The 11,083-nt window shown below is 45.7% G+C and overlaps 1 non-coding gene across 1 annotated transcript; it reads right to left on the minus strand.

Moving 5' to 3' along the window:
- Positions 1-3,326: 3,326 nt before the first annotated feature.
- Positions 3,327-3,400, minus strand: trnai-aau (transfer RNA isoleucine (anticodon AAU)). The gene has a single exon. It is a non-coding gene; the product is annotated as a tRNA-Ile (tRNA).
- Between the last annotated feature and the right edge of the window lie 7,683 nt (positions 3,401-11,083).

The raw sequence follows: 11,083 nt of genomic DNA on the forward strand, positions 1-11,083 counted from the left end.
CCTGAACTTGTCACAGTCTTGATTCAGACATGGATGCAAGAGCTGTATGCTCTGGACATCAGGCTTGCAGAGTGGATGGATCAATAAAAATGAAATGCAATATAGCATAGTGTGAGCTGGTTAATTTTGGTAGGAGGAGGGCAGGTCAGGAATTCAAGTGCAGCATTTGGTAAGCCTGAATCACAAGCCAAGTGATTTTCCATTCATTAATGGACAAGAGGTGATTCCACGATTTGCTGCTTCAAGTGGGAAGCGGCACTCACAGAGAGCATATCTTGAGAAATTGTGCACATTCAGCCTGTGATTTTCCACCCATTAAAATTAATGGACGGAAAATTGTGGCATGTATATTTGAAATGCTCTGCCCCAGAGCACTAATTCGGAAAATTTACTGCTTAGGAGGCAAAAGATCAAACTGTGTACTATTCCTTGGCACTTATCATTCCTTGCTGTAATTTAAACAAAAATTACAAACAAGTGTAATTACCAAAAAAAATAAACAAAATGCAGAACAAAAAGCAAAAGGGAACAAAGTGTTAGAAGGAAATAAAGCAGATTAAGGAAACAAATTGCCAAACACGAGAAGTAAGAAAAAAGAAAATACAACAATGTATACAATTTAAAAACATTAACAAAGAGCAGGTAGCTTACTAAAATTATACCTGACCTGACAATCCACAAGATCCGCAGTAATTACCAAATATACTTTTGTGACCTGCAACTGATCTCCAGTTTTGGTTTAAAGAGCAAAATCATTTTGTTGACTGTCAGTTGCCCAGAAATATTGCACGCTGTGGGTTATTTAGAGTCATAGAGTCATAGAGTCATACAGCACGGATAGAGGCCCTTCGGCCCATCGTGTCCGCGCCGGCCATCAGCCCTGTCTACTCTAATCCCATATTCCAGCATTTGGTCCGTAGCCTTGTATGCTATGGCATTTCAAGTGCTCATCCAAATGCTTCTTGAATGTTGTGAGGGTTCCTGCCTCCACAACCCTTTCAGGCAGTGAGTTCCAGACTCCAACCACCCTCTGGGTGAAAAAGTTCTTTCTCAAATCCCCTCTAAACCTCCCGCCTTTTACCTTGAATCTATGTCCCCTTGTTATAGAACCCTCAACGAAGGGAAAAAGCTCCTTAGTATCCATCCTATCTGTGCCCCTCATAATTTTGTACACCTCAATCATGTCCCCCCTCAGCCTCCTCTGCTCCAAGGAAAACAAACCCAATCTTCCCAGTCTCTCTTCATAGCTGAAGCGCTCCAGCCCTGGTAACATCCTGGTGAATCTCCTCTGCACCCTCTCCAAAGCGATCACATCCTTCCTGTAGTGTGGCGACCAGAACTGCACACAGTACTCCAGCTGTGGCCTAACCAGTGTTTTATACAGCTCCATCATAACCTCCTTGCTCTTATATTCTATGCCTCGGCTAATAAAGGCAAGTATCCCATATGCCTTCTTTACCACCTTATCTACCTGTTCCGCCGCCTTCAGGGATCTGTGAACTTGCACACCAAGATCCCTCTGACCCTCTGTCTTGCCTAGGGTCCTCCCATTCATTGTGTATTCCCTTGCCTTGTTAGTCCCTCCAAAGTGCATCACCTCGCACTTTTCCGGGTTAAATTCCATTTGCCACTGTTCCGCCCATCTGACCAACCCATCTATATCGTCCTGCAGACTGAGGCTATCCTCCTCACTATTTACCACCCTACCAATCTTTGTATCATCAGCGAACTTACTGATCATACCTTTTACATTCATATCCAAGTCATTAATGTAGACCACAAACAGCAAGGGACCCAGCACTGATCCCTGTGGTACCCCACTGGCCACAGGCTTCCAGTCACAAAAACAACCTTCGACCATCACCCTCTGCCTTCTGCCACTAATCCAGTTTTGTATCCAAAGTGCCAAGGCACCCTGGATTCCATGGGCTCGTACCTTCTTGACCAGTCTCCTGTGGGGGACTTTATCGAAGGCCTTACTGAAATCCATGTATACCACATCCACTGCGTTACCCTCATCCACACGCCTAGTCACCCCCTCAAAAAATTCAATCAAATTAGTCAGACATGATCTTCCCTTGACAAAGCCATGTTGACTATCCCTGATTAATCCTTGCTTCTCCAAGTGGAGACTAATTTTGTCCTTCAGAATTTTTTCCAATTATTTTCCTACCACTGATGTTAGGCTCACTGGCCTGTAGTTCCCCGGTTTTTCCCTACTCCCCTTCTTGAATAATGGTATTACATTAGCGGTTCTCCAGTCCTCTGGCACATCCCCTGTGGCCAGAGAGGTTCTGAATATATGTGTCAGAGCCCCCGCAATCTCCTCCTTTGCCTCACACAGTAGCCTGGGATACATTTCGTCCGGGCCTGGGGATTTATCCATTTTTAGGCCTGCTAAAACCGCCAATACCTCCTCCCGCTCGATGTTAATATGTTCAAGTATATCACAGTCCCCCTGCCGTATTTCTATGTCTACATCGTCCTTCTCCATAGTGAAAACAGATGCAAAAAATTCATTTAGAACCCCTCCTACATCTGCCGGCTCCACACACAGATTGCCATTTTTGTCCCTAATGGGCCCTATTTTTTCCCTAGTCATCCTCTTACCCTTAATATACTTATAAACCATCTTAGGATTTTCCTTTATTTTGCTCGCCAGTGTTATTTCATGGCCCCTCCTTGATCTCCTAATTTCTTTTTTAAGTATCCCCCTGCACTTTTTGTACTCCTCTAGGGCTTCCTCCGTCCTTAGCCTTTTGTATCTGCCAAAAGCCCTCCTTTTTTTCCTAATCCATTCTCGTATATCCCCTGACATCCAAGGTTCCCTGGAGTTCTTGGAACCACCCTTGACCTTTACGGGAACATGTTGCCATTGTATGGTCTCAATCTCCCTTCTGAAAGACTCCCATTGCTCCGATGCGGATTTTCCTACAAGCAGCTGATCCCAGTCCATTTTGGCCAGATCCTGCCTTATCCTATTAAAATCGGCCTTCCCCCAATTTAGAACCTTTATTTCCGGCCCCTCCCTGTCCTTTTCCATGACCACCTTAAATCTCACCGAATTATGGTCACTGTCACCAAAGTGCTCACCTACTAGCACTTCTTCCACTTGGCCGGCCACATTCCCTAGAATTAGGTCCAGTACCGCCCCCTCTCTTGTAGGACTTTCTACATGCTGGCTCAAAAAGCTCTCCTGGATGCACGTTAAGAATTTTGTACCCTCTAAGCCTTTTACACTCTGAGTATCCCAGTTAATATTGGGGAAGTTGAAATCCCCCATGATTATTACCCTATTATTTGCACAATTTGTCATAAACTACTGATGGCCCGTACGGGGATCGAACCCGCGACCTTGGCGTTATTAGCACCACGCTCTAACCAAATGAGCTAACCGGCCATTTGTTTTTTTTTGATTTTTTGTAAAATGTTGCAGATAAATTACATAAAAATTACAACATGGAAACATGCTGTTTGGCCCAACCAGTCCGTGTTGGTGTTTATCCTCCACTCGAGCAGTAGTCTTAATCCCATGTGTCTGCCCTGGTCCCTTATTCTGTTATTTCCCTTTCTTTCAACCATCTAGCTAACCTATTTTTATATGTTAACATGGTCTCTGCTTCAGTCGCTAACTCACATTTTCACAACCCACTGTGTAAAAAAGTTTCCCCTGCTCTCTGTCCTAAATATCTTACATTTAATCTTATATCTACGTCCTCTAGTTCTAACCCCTCAGTCACTGGAAATGATCTGTTTCTACTCTGTCCCATCCCTTCATAATTTTAAACACCACTGCCAAATTACCCCATAATACACTAAAGCTATTATACAGATAGAAGAAGCCTGAAACGAGAATTTTCTAAATATATTAAATGTAGCAATTTTATTTTTGAGAAATTAAACAATTCTCCTGCAGCGACTTTAAAATTATGTTATGTCAGGAAGTTATTTGCAGTAATTCACTGAAACTCCATGAACACTATGATTATTCCCATCTCACATACTTCTGTGTTTTCATTTCCTAAGGAAGATTTACAAGGCAGTAAATAGCCCTAATCACAAAAAAAATCACCCGAAGATTAAAAGATAAAAAAATATGTTTTGAAACTAATTGCACTGCTGTCATCAAGGCCACAGTAGTAAAGTGGTGAATTCTCTACTTTGGATAATGTGACTACTGAAATATCAAGGTTCATTTATTTCCTGTGACAGTTGCTGCAAAGCTGTTACATATGTAAGTTGCAGCTAAACCATAGGAACTGCAGAGGGTTTACTGTACGGAGATCTTAAATCATCCATTGGAACTGTGGAGGATCTCAGAGACTGCCTGTATTTTCTGTCATACTCAGGTAATACTTAGGTGGGTTGGGGTGAGAAACATGGTGGGTATCATCGATATCATATCCCCACCCACTTTTGCACCTGTTCCATTTTGTGCTGTTATTTTTGGCGCTATGAGGCAGCAATGACATGGAGACACATGGGAGTGATTTTCATCTCGCCGACAAACAGGGCGGTAGCGGGGCTAAAATCACGTGGAGGTTTGACTTGCCAACTTACCATTAGAGATCTGCCCATTCCGATTTTCCGGTGGGCCTCAATTTGGGTGGCCAAAGCTCATACCTCATTAATATATGCAAATCAGGGTCAAATGGCATTGTCAAGATCCCAACGTCATTTTTGTCTCTAACCACGTTGCTACCGCCAGTTCCTCAACCCTCCAAAAACCCTCCAAAAACTATGGGCAATACGTCAGGAGGCAGCCATTACCAGGCGTATTTAAAAGGATACTCACCTGATGTCAGCTAAAATGCTGCAAAGTTTCAGCAAATATTTTGCTTGTATTATGTTGTGGTTTTTGCTACTTAAACCATTTCAAAATGCATGTGATGTCTGTACAAAGTTCTGAACTCTTAAGGGGCTTCTGAAAACTCTTTTCTTCGTGGAGGTACTTCTGGCAATTCCATTCTGGCTAGAGGAGAAGGAGGAGCCACTACAGGAGAAAGGGGCAGAGAGAGCAAATAGAAGGAGATGTGCTCACAGAAATCCTTACCCTCCCAATAGAGTGTGTAGGCCCAGGACAACATACCTGAACTACTCTGAGGAGCAGTGCACAAGGAGGCTGTGCTTCTCTGGGGAGGCTGTCACACAGTTGTGTCATCTCCTGCATCAAGGCCTGCAATCAACTGCCATAGGCAGCACAGCATTGCCTGTTGCAGCCAAGATCACTGCAGCCCTCAACCTCTTTGTTTTTGCCCCTTTCCAGGCTGCCTCAGGGGATATCAATTCCATCAGTCAGTCTGCAGTTCATGCTTGCAATAAGCAGGTAACCGATGCCATGTTTGCTTCATCACTTTCCCCATGAAAATCCAGAAGCAGCAGGATAGGCCTCTGGGGTTTGCTTAGATTTCAGGTTTCTACCAGGTCCATGGCATCATTGACTGCACCCACGTCACACTGCGGGCTCCTTCAGATGACCCCACTGCCTTCATTAATTGCAAGGGCTTCAACACCATTAATGTGCAACTGGTGTGTGATCACCAGCAGTGCATCATGCAGGTCTGTACCCATTTTCCTGGCAGCTGTCATGATGTTCTTATATTGTGCCGATCCTCCATACCTACACTCTTTGCTCCTGCACAGCAAGTGAGAGGTTGGCTACTTGGGAACAAGGACTATATTCTACATACTTGGCTCATGACTCCTCCCAGGAACCTACACTAGGCAGCCAAACTACATTAAAATCAGATCCATGACTCACCCGGCCTCATCAAGGAGACTATTGGAGTCCTCAAGCAACAATGCCACTGCCTGCACAGGTCTGGTGACTTCCTACAATACAGCCCACAGTCTCCATATGATAGTGATTTGCTGTATGCTGCATAACTTTGCTCTGCAACAGGGACAACACATGGAGCCACCATCAGACGAGAACCTTCAGCACGATGATGGAGATGACGGTGATGACAGGGGATGGCAACAAAATGGGAGAGCTCCAACAGTTGCCTGCAGCCAGAGGTCTTTGGCAGCATCTCACTGAAGAGTGTTTCATCTGGACAACCTGTGCTCCTCTGTATTAACAGTCATGTCCAACATATGCCCAGTCCTTCTATCCTCGAATAAACTGACCAACATTGATATTCATGTCAGCTAAAATTTCAGGTTACCAACTACTACAGGAACACTTTACACACAAATATTTCAAAAAGGTTTATAATTTTACTTGATTTATACAAATGCCTTCACACTAATTATCATCCTAGTGTGAGTCCCTGGTGCATGTATTATATCCTTTCTTGCTTGTCTAGTGCTCCTCCAGTGGTTCAGCAAGGAAGGTGGAAGACTGCTGTGGCTCAGTTAAGGGCTCAGTAATGCAGGAGCTCAAGCCCAAGAAGAATCAGCTGCACACTGGGGCAACTCAGGGGCTTCTGGGGCAGTCTGGCCCAGCTGGCTTTCTGGCACCAGGGCAGGCGTTGGTTCGGGAGTCACAAGGGTGGAGATAGGTTTAACCTCGGTGGTGGGGAAACTTTTAGAAACGATAGTCCGAGACAGAATTGGGTTGGACAAGTGTGGATTGATTAGGGAAAGCCAGCATGGATTTGTTAATCCAGAAAAGGAGGAGCATTAAAAGAGTTCGGGACTTCAAGAAACGAGGTAAGAAAATCAAGAGTGATGTCAGCACAAGGGAAAGAGCTGATAAGCTGCTAGCTGATGAGGTTTTCTTTTACTGGTGAATGTCTTTTTTTTAAGTCTTTAGTTTATTTTTGTTAAGTTTAGTTAATCTAATAAATTGAGGCATGGCAGGGCAGCTCAGACCCATGGAATGCGCATCCTCTGCCATGTGGGAACTCCAGGATGCTTCCTGTGCCCTGGACAATCACAGGTGCAGGAAGTGTCGTCAGCTGGAGGAGCTCGAGTTCTGGGTTTCGGAGCTTGAGCAACAGCTGGCATCACTGCAGTGCATCCGCAAGGTTGAGAGCTACGTGGATAGCACGTTTCTGGAGGTGGTCACCCCACAGCTTAAGAGAATGCAGGCAGAGAGGAATTGGGTGACCGCCAGACAGACTAGAAGGAGCAGGCAGGTAATGCAGGAGTCCCCTGAGGGCATCTCACTCTCCAGCCAGTGGTGAGGGAGAGGGTTCCTCTGCGGAGTCCAGCCAGAGCCAAGACCATAGCACCATGGGTGGCCCAGCTGCACAGGGGGGGAGGAGAAAGGTCATGGGAGCAATAGTGGTAGGGGATTCCATAGTTAGGGGAGCAGACAGGCGTTTCTGCGGCCGCAGACGTGATTCAAGGATAGTACGTTGCCTCCCTGGTGCCAGGGTCAAGTATATCACTGAGTGGCTGCAGAACATTCTGGGGGGAGGGTGAACAGCCAGAGGTCGTGGTCCATATCAGTAGGTAGAAAGAGGAATGAGGTCCTGCAGGCAGAGTTTAAGGAGTTAGGAAAGAGAATAACAAGCAGGATCTCAAGGGTAGTAATCTCCTGATTTCTACCAATGCCACGCGCTTGTGAGTATAGAAATAGGAGGATAGAGCAGATGAATAGGTGGCTGGAGAGAAGGTGCAGGAGAGAGGGCTTTAGATTCCTGGATCATTGAGACCGGTTCTGGGGGAGGTAGGACCTGTACAAGCTGGACAGGTTGCACCGCAACAGGGCCGAGACCAATATCCTTGCGGGGAAGTTTCAAGTGCTGTTGGGGAGGGTTTAAATTAACTTGGCAAGGGGGATGGGAACCTGAGAGGAGATTCAGAAGGGAGAGTAACAAAGTTGGAAGTGAAAGGCAGAAAAGTAGCAAGTGAAATTAGAAGGCAGCGGAAACAAAGGCCAGAAGCAAATAAGGTCAAAATAGGAAAAAATGTTAAAAAGGCAAAATTAAAGGCACTTTATCTGAATGCACGCAGCATTCACAACAAGGTAGATGAATTGACGGCACAAATAGAAGTAAATGAGTATGATCTAATTACCATTACGGAGACGTGGCTGCAGGGTGACCAAGGCTGGGAACTGAATATTCAAGGATATTCAACATTTAGGAAGGACAGGCAAAAAGGAAAAGGAGGTGGGGTAGCGCTGTTAATAAATGATGAGATCAGTACAATAGTGAGAAAGGATCTTGGCTCAGAAGATCAAGATGTAGAATCAGTTTGGGTGGAGCTAAGAAACAGCAAGGGGCAGAAAACATTGGTGGGAGTTGTTTATAGGTCACCAAACAGTGGTAATGTAGGCACGGTATAAAGCAGGAAATTAGAAGTGCATGGAACAAGGGTAATACAGTAACCATGGGGGACTTTAATCTATGTATAGATTGGGCAAACCAAATTAGCACTAATACTGTGGAGGACAAATTCCTGGAATGTATACAAGATGGTTTTCTAGATCAGTATGTTGAGGAACCAACTAGGGAACAGGCTATTTTAGATCTAGTATTGTCCAATGAGAAAGGGTTAATTAATAATCTTGTTGCAAACAAGCCCTGAGGGAAGAGTGACCATAGCATGATAAATTTTTCATTAAGTTTGAAAGTGATAATAATTCAATCCGAAACTAGGGTCTTAAATCTAAACAAAAGAAACTATGAAGATATGAGGAGCAAGTTGGCTGTGGTTGATTGGGGAACTACATTAAAAGGTATGACGGTAGACAGGCAATGGCTATCATTTAAAGAGTTAATACATAATTTGCAACAAATATATATTCCTTTAAGGCACAAAAACATAACAGGAAAAGTGGTCCAACCGTGGCTTACAAGAGAAATTAAAGATAGCTTTAAATCAAAGGAAGAGGCATTTAAAGTTGCCAGAAAAAGGAGTAAGCCTGAGGATTGGGCGCATTTTAGAATTCAGCAAAGGAGGACCAACAAATTGATAAAGAAAGGGAAAATAGAATATGAGAATAAACTAGCGAGAAACATAAAAACGGACTGTAAAAGCTTCGATAGGTATATAAAAAGGAAAAGACTGGCAAAGGCAAATGTGGGTCCCTTACAGACAGAGACGTGAGAACTTATAATGGGGAATAAGGAAATGGCAGAGAAATTTAACAAATACTTTGGGCCCGATATTAGGAGGGAGGCGGGTTGTCAGCGGTGGGTCGACTGGGCGCGTGGGTAACCCGCCCAGTGAAATCGGTGGGTTCCCCACTTGATCGTAAGTAAATTGAAGCCACTTACCTTGGCTTCTGGGTTTCGCGCTGGAAAGCTGCGCAGCGGGCGGACTGCGCACCCGCATCATAGGCTGTCAGCTGGAGGAGCCCTATTAAAAGGGGCAGTCCTCCACTGACTGATGCTGCAGAAAGGAGCCAGAATTACAGCATGGAGCAGCCCAGGGGGAAGGCTGCTCCCAGGTTTCATGATGCCTCACTCCAGGTCCTACTGGATAAGGTGAGGAGGAGGGGGAGGACCGAGATCTTTTCCCCGGCGGACGGGAGGAAGTGGCCTGCCTCTGCCACCACGAAGGCCTGGCTTGAGGTGGCAGAGGAGGTCACCAGCACCACCAACATATCACGTACCTGCATACAGTGCAGGAAGTGCTTCAATGACCTAAGTAGGTCAGCCGAAGTGTGTACTCTTACTCATTCCCCTACACTCCGTCTGCCACATCACCGCCCCCACCCCACATCTCCTTCTGCACTGCCAACACTACTCTGTCACATCACCCCTCACACCCACTCAAAGCTCATCCTCATCTTACCTGCACTTACTCACCTCGCCAGTACTCATCCCACCACTACCACTCAACCCAATCCTCATACAATCTCATGGCTCCATCTCATACTCACCCTCTCATGCATCTTTTTCATGGTCAGCCTCACCCAACCTGCCACTACCAAGGCATGCATCACATATGTGTTGTGGGAAGCGTAAGACAAACATGTCGTGAGCATGAAGGGGATGCACAAGGGTGTTTGAGGGTTTGTCATGGTTTTTACTTATATTTGATTTCTGATTAACTCACATTACATATTATATTGTCACCACTACTGCCACGTCTTGGCCATTCTTGACTGGCATGTGCAATAATGCCCTTTCATGAGGTTCTCCATGAGAACCCTTGATGCCACCCATTGGGTCACCCTACAGTGGGTGTATGTGTAGTTGCACAACTATTTTGTGCAGGTGCCTGTTGCGCAGCACTGTATTGTGTAGCTCCACGTGGAGGAGGTGGACAGCGTGCCTGGCGAGGCTGGTGATGTTGCTCGTCCTCCAATGGAGTGATGAATGCAGCAATGGAACCCCCCTCCTCCCATCCTGACGGTGTGAGTATGAGGAGGTCCACAAAGTAGGTAAATGTGTTTGGATAGCAGAGTTTAGGGTATGATTTAATAATTTGGAGTGTGGAGACAACGGTGTGGCAGGCAAAACTTTGTCTGAGGTGACAGAGTGCCCTGCTGCAATCAATGAGGGTTTACCCTGCACCTGTTAAATGGACCTTTGCAGCTGCCACTGGCTGCTGGCTGCAACACGTCTGTTTAAACAGGGAGTGTTTCTCCCAGTATGGGAAACACGCTCTGGGTCGTCCAAAATCCGAATCCTCCTAAAATCTCCAACTAATGAGGTCTGTAAACGACCTCAAGTACCCAGATAATGATCTAAAGTGGGATCCCGCCGGCTTTGATTGCCGGTGGGAGTCCCGCATGCGGGGGCTGCGCGCGCACCGATTTGCATCATTGGGGAACCCGGAAGTGGGTGGGTTGGAGCCGGGCTCCAGACCTGCTCCGGGAATGCCCAATTTTAGGACCCCCCCCCCCCGCCCCCCGCCCCCCCGCCACGAATGCACCCGCTCGGCCATCCGAAATTGACCTCTTTGTGTCTGTCTTCACAGAAGAAGACACAAAAACCTCCCAGAGATACTGGAGAACCAAGGGTCTGGCGAGAATGAGGAACTGAAAGAAATTAGTATTAGTAAAAAAAAGTACTAGAGAAATTAATGGGTCTGAAAGTCAATAAATCCCAAGGACCTGATGATCTACATCCCAGGGCTTTGAACGAGGTGGCTATAGAGATAGTGAAGGAATTGATTATCAACTTCCAAAATTCTACAGATTCTGGAATGGAATCCTGCAGATTGGAGGGTAGCAAAC

The sequence above is a fragment of the Heptranchias perlo genome, chromosome 1 (genome assembly GCF_035084215.1).
Source record: "Heptranchias perlo isolate sHepPer1 chromosome 1, sHepPer1.hap1, whole genome shotgun sequence".
Classification (NCBI taxonomy): domain Eukaryota; kingdom Metazoa; phylum Chordata; class Chondrichthyes; order Hexanchiformes; family Hexanchidae; genus Heptranchias; species Heptranchias perlo.